This window comes from Peromyscus californicus, unplaced genomic scaffold (assembly GCF_007827085.1).
Source record: "Peromyscus californicus insignis strain IS unplaced genomic scaffold, ASM782708v3 Scaffold_6__1_contigs__length_162567912, whole genome shotgun sequence".
NCBI classification, from domain to species: Eukaryota; Metazoa; Chordata; class Mammalia; order Rodentia; family Cricetidae; genus Peromyscus; species Peromyscus californicus.
Genome location: NW_026294584.1, coordinates 63,270,224 through 63,285,671, shown reverse-complemented (window position 1 = coordinate 63,285,671; position 15,448 = coordinate 63,270,224). Strand labels below are relative to the sequence as shown.

The following is a 15,448-nucleotide window of genomic DNA, read 5'->3' as shown; positions in this document are numbered from 1 at the left end:
TCAGCGGGTGCTCAGCAATACCATGGTTGGAGGCAACATAGTTGCTCCTCTTGCCTACTCCTACCCCCTATTCCGCTCCCACCCCCTATTCCTCTCCCACCCCCTATTCCGCTCCCACCCCCTATTCCGCTCCCACCCCCATTACGCCCACAGTGGCCTCCTTGATAATTTACAGCATACTGGGCCCATGTGACCCAGGATCTTTGCATTGTTTTTACATTCTGGGGATTCCCTTTCCCTGGATAACCCATGGCCCACACCCTTGTTTTCTTTAGCTTTTTGAGCAAGTGTGAGTGAGTGTCCAATGTGACCATTTAAAGCAATTTCCCTAGACGATGCATATTCACTTCTTGTGCTTTTTTTCTCTTTAACACTATTTAACATATAATGATTTTCTGCTTTTTAACATTGGTTTGATTATTGATTTATGTATATATGAGTGTCCGTGTGGGTATGTGCACATTTGGGTGGGTGTCAGGGGTATTGGATCCCTGGAGCTAGAGTCACAGGTGGTCATGAGCCTCCTGACATTGGTGTTGGCAACTGAACTCCATAAGAACAGAAAGTACTCTGACCCACTGAGCACCAGCCCTTCTGTTGTTGACCCAGGGTTGGCCTTGAACTTGAAAAGCAGGCAAGGATGACCTTGAACTTCTGATCCTTCTGCTTCCGCCTCTCAAGTGCTGGAATTACAGGCCTGTGTCCTCCATCCTGCCTGGTTTATGCAGTGCTGGGGAATCAAATGTGCATGCTGGTCAAGTGCTCTGTACCAGAGATACTCCCAGCCCCTGCATAGAAACATGCTTAGTAACTTGTTTGTTCACACTTCTCAGATGCTGTGGTCAGAAGGCAAGACTGGTGAAGACTGCTGTTTTCACGGCTGTATCTAGCATTCTCAAAATAGCTCCTGGTACCTGGCACGTACTGGGCACTCATCAACATTTATTTGTGAGCAACTGGTGCATGAAGAATGCTCCAGCTTGTGTTTAGTGTGCACTGGCATTGTTGATCTTTATGTATAAAGGTGAAGCAATGCAGAAAGGTGATCCTGCTGTCTTCTGGGCTGAATGAGTTCTGTCTTTCAACAGATCAAACCACTATTTTATTAACAGTTTTTAGTTTGTGCAAAATATGATCCTCTGTCTTGCCATTCTCTCTCAGATCCATAGTCTCAACTGTCTCCGGATATCAGAATGAGCGCTGGAACCATCATTTGCAGGGCAAGTCTGAAGCTGGGCACAGTCCTGCTCTGCTGTGTTTGCAGATGTTTACAAGTGGGTCTTTCCTCCATCAAGCATCCTCAGCTCCCTTCACGGAAGGTGAGGGAAGCTGCATGGGACAAGGCCATCTTCTGTCCTCCTAGGTTGGAGCCTGGCATGTGGGAGGGTTGCAGCCACAGCTTCCTTCCCTCTTAGCACCTCCGCACTGCTCACACTGGCAGGTGGGGCTAACCTCAAAGGAGCAAAATGGCCCCAGGAGGCAGGGCCCTCTGTGGAAGCCATGCTGCCTCCAGGATGATATATGAACAAGGTCTTTCTATCACTTGCCCAAGCTTGAACACTACGTTGATTTAAAAAAAAAAAGTGAATTATTTAAGGATACTCCCTTCCAGAAGTGGGGTCTAGTGCATGGGATGGTGTGGGGGTAGGCACTTTGGGATGCATCCAGTGAAAAGCTGAAGTGACCAAGTGCACCTTTGGACCTCACAGGGGGATAGCAACTCTGTCTCCTTCAGCCTCACTGTCCTCTGCCCCCTCCTTCACAGATCATTCCTACTGACAGAAGCCTGGGACCACAGCATCAGAAGGAATCCATCTGTCCAGGCAGTCAGGTTCAGACGGCAGCCATGTGACCTCATGTGCACGTGGGCCCCTCACCCAGTCACGCTTCAGGGTTTCCAGTGCTGTGTTTGCTGTCCTAAGGCATAGTTAAGAGTGTTTCTAGAACAGGAGATATGGGGTGACCTGACAGGCATGTCTGCAGCCTCTGAGATGCATGTTCAATGCAGCCGGATGACCCAGGTACCCGGTGCTACACTGACATGGGGAGGTGGGGCATGGCGACCTGGAGTCACATGGAGAAATGCCATGAGTGGGTCACACTGTTGGGCAAACTAGCCAGAAGGCTGAGTGGCAGGCAGGGAAAGTCTGAACTGCCCAGAGCATGCCATGCAATGTGGGAACATGCCGCTACCACAGGTGAGGCAATTCTGTCCCATCCATGAGCCACTAACGGAGGGGCACATGGTATAATCCAAATTTGACCTTTAATGGTCTTGCTACTTAACTATGCCCACTCCCCACGATCCATTGTTATAAACACAGCTTACTGTGGGCAAATACCAGTGCTCTCTGTTCTTATGTGGAGCTTAGCTTCTGTGGCAGTGGGTATTCCTGTGGGAGTGTGTAGATGACAGGAAGCCAGAAAGGGGTTCTTCCTCTCCCATGGGAGAAGAAAAAGAGGTCTAAAAGGAGAGGGGATGGGCCATATGTGATATGGAAGTCAAAGGGGGAACAGTTAGTTGTAAAGGCTAACGGGGCATGCAGAGTGGAGAGACAGGGAAGAGGAGGAGGGGACACAGAAACTAAGTCTCTATGCAAATGCCATAGAGAAACCTGTCCCTTGTGTTGTGGTTTGAATAAAAATGCTCCCCCGTGCCCCCATAGGCTTATGTGGGGACATATGGTCCCCAGTTGGTGGTATTGTTTAGGGAGGTTATGGGATGTTTTGGAGGTGGGGCCTTGCTGGAGGAAGTTTGTCACTGGGGGTGGACTTAGAATATCTGTAGCCAGGTCTCACTTCCTGTTCTCTCTCTCTGTCTCTCTCTCTGTCTCTCTCTCTCTCTCTCTCTCTCTCTCTCTCTCTCTCTCTCTCTCTCTCTCTCTCCTTCTTGTGTGAAGCTCAAATGTGGTCTCACTGCATCTTGACTGCCAGGCTGGCCTCAGGCTCCAGCTCTCATGCCTTCCCTGCCAGCGTGGACTTTTTCCCTCTGGAACCATAAGCCAGAAGAAACCCTTTCTTCCTTACAATGTTTTTTGTCAGAGTATTCTATCACCTCAATGGAAAAAATAATACAAATTGTAAGCTAATTTAAAGATATAAATAAATTAAGTCAGAAGAATAAAGTAGAAATTATTACTTAATCATAATTTCTCACATAGCAATGCCGATCTAATTTACAAGACTCTGTCTAGTGTTAGTGTTTACTGACCCACCATGTTCCCTTAATGTGAGCTGTGATATTAATTTCCTTACAAAGTGAAGAATTCTCTTGAAAAATGGTTTTAATGATGACATAATATTGTGTTTTCAGGTAGAACAAAACACCAAGAGATAGCATTTTAATTCCTCACCCAGAGGCATAGAGGATTGTCCCATAGCATCTCAGCCACACAGGTAGCTTCATGTTGCCAGCTTGTTCAGTGGGCATATGGCTATTCTCATGGAAATACCTACTGTTGGTCTATTGTTAGCATCATTTTCTATAGAGGAGTTTTGGAGGCTGATCACAGCAGACCTTTATCAAGTTGCACAATGTCTCTGGGGGATTTTTTTCTTATCTGTAAAAATGGGCTGTGAAATTATTTACAACTTTTCACTATCATGCATGCCATTGAATGGCTACCACAGCTGAGGACTCTGTGTGCATATGATGGTGCATTTAGACGCCCACTGTGTTTCTGTTCTCCATATTGACAATCCTTAAGGGTCATTTAAAAGGCTCTGCCACCACTTGTGAAGTCCGTACCAGCTCAGCCATTGCCTGAGCATCACAGGTCACCTAGCAACATCTCCCAGCAGCTGTCCTTCCCCTGTGTCCAGCCTAAGGCTTCAGAGCTGAGTTGAGGTTGGATCTCCACAGCCTTTTTGGTGAACACCTGGCAGCCGCAGCCAGCTTCCCCAGCCCAGACAGTCAGGTACTCCAAGCTCCTAGCTTATCTACATCAACCTGCCCTCCCCATATCGGCCTTTCAGATACTATTGCATGTTGCCAGAGGTCACACTCAGGACAGGCTACAAACCCAGGAGGAACTGAATAATTTCCCCCTACATACGGCACCCCTCACATTGGTCCTGCTCAGGTTGGGGGTCCTCTTGGAAGAGCACTGAGTACACAGTCCTGTCTGGGGCTTCTTTACCCTGTCACTTCATCAGGACTGCCTCTGACTTAGAGAAAACAATGGAAGTACACAGAGGAGTCTGTACCTTAGATCCTCCCTCCCTAGTGCAGGATTTCTACAGGAAGAGACTCTTGCCACAGAATAGAAGAAGCCCTACCTGAGACAGGCTCTCAGCTTAACCTTCAATGCTGCTCCTGTCCGACCAACCCACGTTAGCAAGCAGTGGGTGACACACCCTTTCTTTCCCACCATATGCTTGGGTAGCTAAGGCACGCCATACACCCTAATATGGAGATGACAGGCACAAAAGCATGCAGCTCTCTGAATATCGAACCCCATGGGCTATTTAACACACTCTGCAGCAAGAGAATCACGCCCAGCAGAGATCTCCACCAAGGCTGGCTGCTCTCCAGGATGAAGACTGTCAACTGCATGGCCATAGCAGCAAAGCAAATGACAGAGTTGCAGCAAACGGGAACCACTGCTTACTGACCTGATTCTAGAACATGCTGGGCATTTGGGCACACTAACCAGCCCTGAACGTGACAATGTATCCATGATGATACAAGCAGCCTCTTTCTCAGTCAGGAAGCCCCACACCGCATATATAAAGTGCACGTATGCTTGTATTTGTAGATACAAATGTATCCATAAGACGTAACACAGTATGTATGGGAATATGCTGTGTTTATATATTATTTTAATCATTCTAATGATACTTCTTTTGAGGAAACAGAAAGCAGCGTGAAAGGTTTCCACAGAAAATCTGGTCTGCTCCCTTTAAAAAATATAAAGGTCATAACACAGCAAAGAAATATTCCAGATCAAAGGAGATTAAAGAGAAATAATGACAACTAAACACTGGGCAACCTGGATCAGATCCTGGGATGGGGTAACACGGTTCATAGCACACTGTAAAAATAAGTAAAATTAGAATATGGATTCTAGAGTGGGTAGTAATCTGCCCATTAGAAATTCTCTAGTTCTGGAACTGGGCCTCAGTAATCAAATGTCCTTTTTATTGGTCAAGTCCATATTTTAGCATTTATGGCAAAGGAGAATAATTTCTATAATTAAATTCAAAGTGCTTAGTCAAAACAAAAGGATTTCCCAACATGCATGCAGAAGAAAATAAGGAAATGCAGCACATAAACCTGGGTGGCACTCTGTGGGGGAGACCTCAGAATATGCATTGTACTATTTACACAACTATTCTGAAAACTGAAATTATATTGCAAGTAAAATCACAATGCAAAGGAGAGAGCCAGATGAGCATAGGGAGGGATCTGGAGAGACTTCCTTCCGGCACAAGGGTAGCCCCTGTTCTGTGTCACTTTAGGGACAAGCAATAAAACTCCTGAATACTGCTGAGAGCCACAAGGGTCTGTGACGCACCTTGCCTACCCATCCTAGAGAGAACCTGACTTGAGACTTCCAGAACACCCCGCTTCTCCTCAGTGTCGCCTCAACCCACTCCTAAGGTTGCACCATGTCCTGACTTCACAGTCCCCTGCAGCTGTGAGCCCTGCGTGGTCAGAGGCAATGCTGCAAGAAGCATGAAGCTGAAATACTTTCTTCTGAGACTTACGCCTAGGTGATCTGAGACTTACTCAAGATCCTCATGAATAAAAACCATTGCCCTAAACCTTCAGGGCAGCATTGTAATACCTGAAATTGAATGGGGTTTAGGATCACCCAGTATGAGGGATCTCTGTTTTGAAATTGTAACCCTTAATAACCAAGCTAAGAATGGTTGAAACTTCATGAGTAAAATTGTATAGAAAAAAATAAAAAAAAAAACAAAACAAGCTGCAGATGATTAATCCGGCTCTCCATGAGAAGGTGGCTCTCACCACCTTCCATTTCCATTTCTTGGATGGGGTGAATATTAGGGTGTGTGAGACTTGTCTGGGGTGAGAACTGCTCATGGGATGCCACTGACAACATGGTGAGTGATGAACACTGACGAAAACATGGCTGAAAGACCAGGTGTTGGTTATCCCCTACGGTACCCAGCATGCTAGCACGACAAATGCTTATGGAGAAGACGCTGGAGGGGGTGGAGTTAAGCAAATTCATACATTTAGAAGGTGCTAGAACTGGGATTCGGGGCTAATGCATCTGGCTCTAAACTCCAAGTTCTTCCTGTGAGCCTTTACCACATCTATCTAAACAGGAGCCTCCTCCACAGCCTCTGCAGGAATTGGACATCGGTCTGTTTGAACATCTTGAGGGAATGAAAAATCACAATTCCTGGAGATACACACTCTGCTTTTTAAACAGTCTGGCAGAAACACTGGCACCCATGAGCCAAGGCCCACTCTTCACAGCCCTTCAGTTAGTCCAAGCTCAGCTCTCAGAAGCCGTGCTTTGGAAACCCAAGCTCCGTTTCCCTGAGCCGTCTAAGAGCACTTGCCTTTCAACCACAGCTCCCTCCCTGTGGCTTTCAGTTTTGACATTGCCCTAAATGGTCACTGTCTAGATCTGGTGTCCAGGGGTCTGCTGAGAGAGAAGAGTTGGCTCTTCACCATGCTGGTGGCACTGTGATTGGGGACTACAAGTGGCCCTTGGACATTCAAATGTATCTGGTATCAGAAGAACACCATTTCCTCCAATCAGTGTGTGTGTGTGTGTATGTCCCTGTGTGTATGTGTATTTCATGGTATAAGTGCTGTTGTATTGTGTAGTGTGTGCACATGTTTGTGCATGTGTGTGGAGGTCCAAGGTGGAGTTCTGGTGTCTTCCACCCGTCGGTCTTCACCTTTACTTTTTCAAACAGAATGCCTTACTGAACTTGAAACTCATTGACTGCACTAGGTTTGCTGGCCAAAGACCTTCAGGCATCTGCCTATTCTCCAGTGCAGGCTGGGTTTACAAGCACTTGCCTTCATGTCTGGCTTTTTACATGGGTTCTTGGGATCTGAACTCAGGTCCTCCTGTTTGTGTGGCAGGGACTTTACTGATAGAGCGATTTCCCCAACACAGAGAAGCACATTCAAACTTTACTCTCAACTGTATAGAATTTAAATACCCATGGATAGTGAATGGCTCTTGTGTTCACACAGACCAAGACCTCTCTAGAAGAGAACATAATTTTATAAAAAAAAAAAAAAAAAAGGAATGCGTTACCTGGAAATGAATGTATGACTCCAGGCATAACTGATGCTCACTAAACTCCTAACCATGTCATTTTTTCTGGTGGTCATGCCTCCCAGATAACTCAGCTGAGGCTCAGTTCAAGCTGTCGTGGTTTTGTGCACCTGGTGATGAAAGGTCCATTGCCCCATTGTCCTCCCATCTCAGACAGCATCTCCAAGGCTTCTACTCAGAGTTTAGCTGAAAGGAGCAGTCTGGGCAAACTGCCTGAGCAGTAATCAAGTCTCCCAACAATGTAATTAAAAAGTCAACGGCCCTTGAAGGATGGAGTTCTCAAAGTACCAGCTCTTGCAAACCAGGCAGGGCCTCAGAGATGTCACAAGACAGCATCCACTGATTGGGGTCCTTGTTGGGTGAGTCAGAATGAGATTCCAACTCTGGAGCCCAAGGTCACTATTCCAATGACATGTCCAGAAACTGGTGTTGGTCATGGGGTGGGAGGGCTGCTTTCCCCAGGAGAGGTCAATGAGAAGCAGGCTCTACTGTTCTATGTGGCTAGGTATTCCATTCAGTCCATGGTGCTGGTGTAAGATCTATTCCATGAAGGGCTCCATGTACTTTCAAAGGTGTGTCCCCCAAAGTGACCAGGAAGGAATAAAGGACACATAACTCTGTCCTCTAACCTATCACAATGAAGATTACAAGAAGCCATTTAAAAACAGGTGTTTTACCCACAGATCTGAGAGCTCCACAAATGTCTGTTGAACCAACACTGGGCTTAGCCCATCAGAGATTCAACTTCTACACAAAGAAGCCCTCTGGTCATTACCTGGCCGAGCATCACTCCCTCTATGTATGTGTGTGTGTATTCATAAGTATGGATTAAAAGTATAAAGGTCTACAGCACAAAGGGATTTTCTTACTAGAGAGCCTAATTCTCTCTTGTTTTTGTTTAAGAATGGCTAGAGGAAAAACCATGGAGAAGAATGGGCATTGGCTTTTAGGGAGGATCTCTGGTGTTCCCCTGTATTGTTCTCGATACACAGTGCTTCTCCAGTGCCTCTGTGTTTGCTACCCTCTTCTCTGCTCACGTCCCTCCTACTCACTGCCACCTGCACAGTCTCATGACAGCCCCCTTCCGTCAATGTTAACATGGGCCTTCTCTACAGTAAATGGCAATGGGATCAATCTCTCCACAAGCAAGTCCAGTCTCACCCACTGATTGTTCCAACCCTGTAGAGACATCTTATAACTTGCAGAAGAAGGAAGAGCAGAGATCTTGGTCCCTGTGATGGTTTGAATAAAAAAGATTCTCTGTATGCTCGGGTATTTGAACACATAGACTTCAGCTGGTGGCACTGTTTGGGGAGTTTTTGAACATTTAGGAGGCAGAGCCTTGCTGGAGGAAGTATGTCAGTGTGAGTGGACTTTGAGAGTTTGTAACCTCACCCCACTTCTGGTTTACTCTGTTTTCTGCATGTGGTTGAAGATGTGATCTCTTGGCTTCCTACTCTGGCCATCTGGTGCAATGCTTCCTCAGCATGAGAGACCTCCCTTTTGGCACCACAAGCCTAAATATACTCTTTCTTCCATAAGTCACTTCTATATGTCAAAGCAGTCTCTGCCTGTTTCCATTCCCTTGTGTTCTATAACACCAAGCTTGGCAAGTTTGTAGGCTCTGCAGCTGCAGATTCAATCAACTGTGGAGTGCAAACAGTTGAAAAACTAAGTTTGCCTATGAGCCCATTGGTCTGATATCCTAGCATGCTGGCAGTGGAAGCAGGAAGACTAAGAGTTCAAGGCCATCCTCAGCTACACAGCAAGTTTGAGCCCAGCCTGGGCTACAGAAGCTCCTACATCTACAATCTAAATTATTAACTTACGATGCTGCAGCACATTCCAAGGATGTCTGTGTTACTGACTTTATGTGACTTGCTGACACTGTAATAACTCAGAGTAGCACCCTACAGTGTTACTCCAAAGCCCCAACCTATTCTTCCCTCCAACTCAGGTGGATCCATTTTCTGGCTTTCCAGAGATCCACCTCTACAAGCCTAAACTACAAGGGACATCAAGCCTGACCAGGCAAGAGCACTGTTTGGGGGACCTGTATAGAGGAGACAGACGGGTTAGGTGGTGGTGGTACATGCCTTTAATCCCAGCACTTGGGAGGCAGAGGCAGGTGGATCTCTGTGAGTTCGAGGCCAGCCTGGTTTACAAAGTGAGTTCAGTACAGCTAGGACTGTTACACAGAGAAAATCTGTCTTGAAGAAAAAAAAAAGAGGAGACAGACAGGGATGCACTACAGAGTTCTGCAGCCCAAGCAGATGCAGGGCATGTACTGAAAGCGAGTTATTCAGAGATTTTGTGTTTCATAGCATATGTACATTGTACATGTTAATAACATTTAGAGTGTTATTTCCATACATGCAGAGTCTACTGATTAGATCCAGCTTTCCCTTATCCCCTGTCTCATTCCCCCTCAGCCTCTGTCAATCACTCTCTATATCAGTTTGTTTCCTGTTGCTGTGATAAACATCATGACAAAAGTGACTTGGGAAGGAAAGGGTTTGCTCTGCTCACATGTCCTGCTCACAATCAGCCATTGAAGGAAGTTAGGGCAGGAACTCAGAGAGGAAACTACAGGCAGGAACTGAAAGCAGCAGACATGGAAGAACACTGCTTTCTGGCTTGTTCCCTATGACTTGCTCAGTTTGCTTTCATATACAACCAAGGACCACCTACCTATGGGTGGCACTTCACACAGTGCTCCCACAACAAACATCAAATGAGAAAATGCCCATAGGTTTACCTAAAGGCCAGTCTGATGGAGGCAATTTCTCAGATGACATTCCCTCCTCCTAAATGACTCTAGACTCATGTGTCAAGTTGACGGAAAACTTACCAGCACAGCATCCTAGGTCACATTTAGGTCAGCACTTTCTCAGTTTCCACAAGGAGGCTGTTCACTCCTTTCCTTTCTGTGTCTGGCTCTTTTCACTTAACATAACATCTGCTGTTTCTTCTTGGAACAACTGCAAATCACAGGACTTCATTCCTTCGAGGCTTAGTGATACCCTGTTGGGTATCTACACTGTACTTCCCTTGTCTCTTCATCTGCTGATGGACATTTAAGCTAATTCTGTGAGTTGGCCACCATGACCAGAACTTCAATAAACACGGATATATGGACATCTCATCAGCATGCTGATTTTATTTTTTTTCATACATACTAAGATGTGTGATAGCTGAGTCAGATGGTAGATCTATTTTTAGTTTTTCGTGGAACCTGCTCTCCATAATAGCTACACTCATTTACATTCCCACCAACAGAGCCTGAGAGCCCCGCTTTCCCCACTTCCTAACCAGCATCTGCTATTATTCTTTTGATGACAGCCTTTCTGACGGGAGTGACAGGCTTGCTGCCCCATCCTAGTTTTCTTTGCATTTTCCTGATGGCTGATGACATGGAACACTTTTATACACACGTGACACTCCTTATTTATTCATTCACAGATGTCCAAAGCCAGACTGGGAAATTTGTTTGTCTTTCTGCATGCTTACCTGAGTGGCATATGTACATGTGTTCATGTATAATCACATGTGCGGGTACAGGTGTGTAAAGGCCAGAGGTTGATGATAGGTGTGTTTCTCCATCACTCCCCACCTTATATATCAAAGCTGGGTCTCTCATTTGAATCCAGGGCTTGCTATTTTCTGCTAATTTAGCTAGCCAACATGTTCCATGGATTCCCATCTCTACCTCCCACACACTGGAAGAGGCTGCCGTACCCTCCAAGATTTTATGTAAGTTCTGGGAATATGAACTCAAGCCCTTGCGTTTGATATGTTGAGCTGGCCTATGGACCTCTAGACAAGACTTCAGCACGACTGAGTCCCATTCCTACTAGCACCTTCTTTCCTGGAAGAGTAAACCCATTATTCTCTGGGCTGTTGTTTCTGTGTACCCAGTAAGTCTGAGCATATGGACAAGGCCTAGGAGGGTTGGCGTGCTCTGAACAGGCCCTGCAGCACAAGAGTCTATTCCCAGGGAAAGGTCACCAAGTGCATCTCTAATGTAAAGCAATAGGGGGATGCCCCAGGAGATCTTCCTCCAGGAAACCTTCAGGAATGACATTAAAAGCAACCCCTCATTTTTCATTCCATATAGCAAATCACCTCCAGGACACACAGCACGCCAGCTTTCTTGCTAACGAGAAACTGTGGTATTCTACAGCAGTCTAGAAGGAAGAGAGACACATTCCCTTCACAGTTAGCATCCAGCACAGAAAGGCACATCCAGAAGGTTTGGTGTGGGTCTAAGTAGCAAACAGAGCACAGGTAACAACCTGTGAGCACTCCACAGATAGTGTGGCATCACCACTTGGCTCCTGACATGTCCATATTTTCACTCTCGCCTGACTAAACCTTTACATAGACCATGACTCAAAGCTCACCCCTCCTAGCAGCCTTCACTGGCCTCTCCACCTCAACTGGCAACTGCTTTCTCCTCTGGCATCTTGCGACCTAGGACATAGAAAGGTGGTGGCAGGACCAATGGCCACATGGCTGCCAAAAGGTGCTGTTTCCAAGCCACAGAACACTGCAGCTTCGTGTCCTTATTGATAGCTTATGGGATGTCCTATGTGTCCCAACACTCAGGTCAGGAATCCGATGCTATTATGGTCTGGATCTGCAAGGTCTCCCCCAGGCTCATGTGTTGAAACACACGGCTCAGTTGGTGACTATTTTGGGAGGTTGTAGAGTCTGGTTTTGGAGGTGAGTATTAGGGGCAGGGCCTCTGGGGGTTTTAACCCAACCCTGCTTGTAGTCCTATTCTTTCTGTTTCCTAGCCACCAAGATGTGAGAAGCCTCAAGTCCATGCTCCTGCCACCGCAGACTGCCACCACGCTTCCCTGTCACAGTGGATTGACAGTTCCTGAATATGGATCCTTCTCACCTTAAGTTGCTGTTGTCAGGGGCTGTCGTGGCAATGAGATGAGCAATGGAAATAGAGGGGTCCAATAGACAACACCATAGGTAGAAGCAGGACAGAGTCACAAATACCCCAAGTTGTCTCGAGTCACTCCTCCCTGACATGGAGGCATCAGGAGATGGGATTCACCCTGCATCCTGCTGTCTGATCTCAACATGATGGGTCTGGACTTCAACATCTCATCATCAAGGTCTTTGTAATGTTAAATTGTCCCAAATCACCATCATAAATTCCTTTTTTTAAAAAATAATAATTCCCTAAGCAACAGCTCAAAACCCTGAGCACCACACATTCAGTGTTTCCAAGACCCAGGCACATGTCAATCCCCTGAGGACAGGGATTTAGTTTGAGACATTTTAAAAACAGAGGACAAAGACCCTATCATTCCTCACCAGCCACACTGGCTTGTGGCATCTTTCTGTAGGAGCTGCTGACACGAGGTGGTGGCAGGTCCCATGCCACCTCTGCAGCCTGTTCTGGAGTTGCTCCCATCTTCTGACCACTTAGCTTCATCCGTCAGCCGTGGCATGGATATATCAATAATATTTCCCAATGGAAGGCAATCAGAGGATATGGGACTTGGGAAAACAGCTTGATACATGACTATGAGCACCAAGACCTGGGACACAAGTGAGAGCAGCTTCTGCATGGCCACATGTACCTAGATGCAGAGCATGGAAGTACGCCTTACACATGGCCACCTTGTACCAAGACCTTGGACCTGTAATGAAGTTGAGTAGGAACCTGGGAGCAAGACCAGAGTGATGGGGCATGGATACTCTGCTTCTCCCCGGGTCACCTCCCCTTGCTGTACTCCTCTGAACAAAGTCTTTTTCTACTGCCTTCTCCTGGATGGCCACTCCTTAGCTTGCCCCACCCACCTACTTGCAGGTTTCCTTATAACTTATAGCTCTTGACTTCCAGCTTGGTTTAGGTGCTGTTGTAAGATGGTCACAGGGTGATCCTATCGGGGTGCCCATCTGTGTCCCCTGACTGCCAGGCTGTGGCTACCCATCAGGGTTTCCCCAGGTCTTTTGCTGTTAACTCTGAAGGGCCATGTGGCTGTGTGACTGTGTGGTGCCATAAGACAGAGCAGACCAGTGAACAGATATCCAAGGGCACTGAATGGTGGCCAGGACATCAGGAAGCCTGGCCATGTCCACATACTTCCCTTGCTTTTCCAAGAGAAACTCGTATATCAGTATCTTCTAGCTCTTTATTTCCTTGGGGCTTCATTTTCCCAAGGACTCCTAGAATAACCACTCAGGGATCAGAGGATGCAAGGACTCCTAGGGTAACCAGGCAAGGAGTAGAAGACACAGGACTCCTAGGGTAACCGGACAGGGAGTGGAAGACACAGGACTCCTTAGGGTATCCAGACAGGCAGTGGAAGACACAGGACTCCTTAGGGTAATCATGAAGGGAGCAGAGGACATTCAAACCCTGTTCTAATCACCAAGGAGCTGGGAACAGGTGCTCAATCACACCTATCTGTGTGAGGACCACTCCCTCAGAACCCTCCACAGGGTGGAGGGGGTTTGAAGAGTGTGCCTGTGCAATAGGGCAGGTTCTTTGACCAGAAAGGTCTCTGTGCATTTCCATTGGAATCCATCCACAGAAGTCTGAATTTCAAAAACAAAAGAAAACCTTTAAAAAAAAACTATAACCATCTTGGAAGGAAAATAAATCATGTTTAATAAATCATTTTGGGTGAATTTCATTCTCCCAAATTAAATTCTAAACCAGGTGGTTTCCTCTGGCTCTCTCATCCAACCCTTTGAATGTACTTCCCTGTGCCATGTGAAACCAAGGTTGCTATGACAACCACTCATTTTTTTTAGGAGTTGGCTAGATATTTTAAAAACAACAACAAAAAGTCCCTAAATACGTCTAGCCTCCAGATCTTCCTCATGTACATCTTACAGTGGTTTCTAGTGTCTTCAGCACTGTCACAAGACACCCCTTTACAGTTCTGTCATTAAATGACCTTAGGGACATTTATCCCTTAGACATCTTCCCATCACTCATCAGGTAAGAGAATATTCACATGCCCTGGGATCTCAATCTCTTCTCAGGGTGGGAGGTCTATGCAGGGCTAATGGATATTTAGAAACGGTGTGCATGGGTGTGTGTCCAGACAGTTGAGATGTGTAGTAAGAAATACTTTATTTTTTAATTGTTCTTGGTTTTCAATACTTTCCCAGGGCATTAGCAGGTTTTTATTTTATTTTTCAGTAAGGTGCTAGAATGTCTGCAGCATTCACAGAAGCAGTTGACCTTTCTGCCTTTCAGCACACTTCTCATCTGGCTGCCAAAAGTCAATTAAAATATGATGCTTTGGTAGGGAGAAGTTGATACACAGGACCCTGCTCAGGGCAAGTGGATTTCTGATGCCTGAGGGAAGCAAGGATGAAGCAGTCACTGCCCAAAGCCTCAACCAGAGAAAAGCTTCTGCAATGAGGCTTTGAGGGAGGAGGGACCCACACATTTCATCTCTCAACTTCATCTTCCATCTCCTCCTCAGAAACATTCAAAAGAGGGAAGGATTTCTCAGGAATCACAGGGAGGTGCTCTGCTGGCATTTAGGGCAGGGCTCAGGTATGCTGGCCATCCTGCGGAGTGAAAAGCCTGCCCCATGAGGCTCCAGGCATCCTCAGCCTCTGCAGGCTTACTGGAATGAACCCACCAGTGTATGACACTGACAGCCACAGAAGGTTCACCAGACACCAGGGCCACCAGACCTACACTTCGAGATCCAGCACCACTAGACATTAGGGCTTCTAAACACCAGGGCCACCAGACCCAGAGCCACTAGACACCAGGGCCACCAGATGTACGGTCACCAGATCAAGGCCTTCAGACCCAGGATACAGAAACTCTGGATACCAGGGGCACCAGATCAAAGGTCACCAGATATCAAGGCCACCAGATTCATAAGACTCAGGGCCTCCTAAAATTTATAGATTTCTCATTTGTCTTCTGCCATGCAGAAAATATAATTCACTTTTTCCTTTCTGATGTGAACATTTTGTGTCCTAATTAAGGTGCTCTATCATAGCCTCATTCTGCAGAAACTGTTCCTCTTTTCTCCTGATATTTTAAAGAGTTTAGTCTTTAGTTCCTGGAGTCAGGTAAGAGAAGCTGACTTTCTACTCTTCACATAGGGGGATAAATGATGTTCCCACTGACTTGTGAAAACTCTTCTCTCTTATGCTAATTTCCAGGTACAAGTTGG

General features: G+C 46.4%; 1 protein-coding gene and 1 long non-coding RNA gene across 9 annotated transcripts in view; one reads left to right on the top strand and one right to left on the bottom strand.

The window, feature by feature from the left end:
• Positions 1-7,207, top strand: part of LOC128099962 (uncharacterized) — a 99,172-nt gene extending 91,965 nt beyond the window's left edge. For 4 of the 6 annotated variants that reach the window (XR_008214619.1, XR_008214622.1, XR_008214620.1 and 1 more), the window contains one exon: positions 1,162-7,207. This is a non-coding gene — a long non-coding RNA (uncharacterized LOC128099962). The remainder of the gene's footprint in view (positions 1-1,161) is intronic. The other 2 variants (XR_008214621.1, XR_008214624.1) reach the window with 2 other exon arrangements.
• Dpp6 (dipeptidyl peptidase like 6) overlaps positions 1-15,448 on the bottom strand; it is an 883,656-nt gene that overhangs the window by 610,896 nt on the left and 257,312 nt on the right. The window lies entirely within an intron of this gene.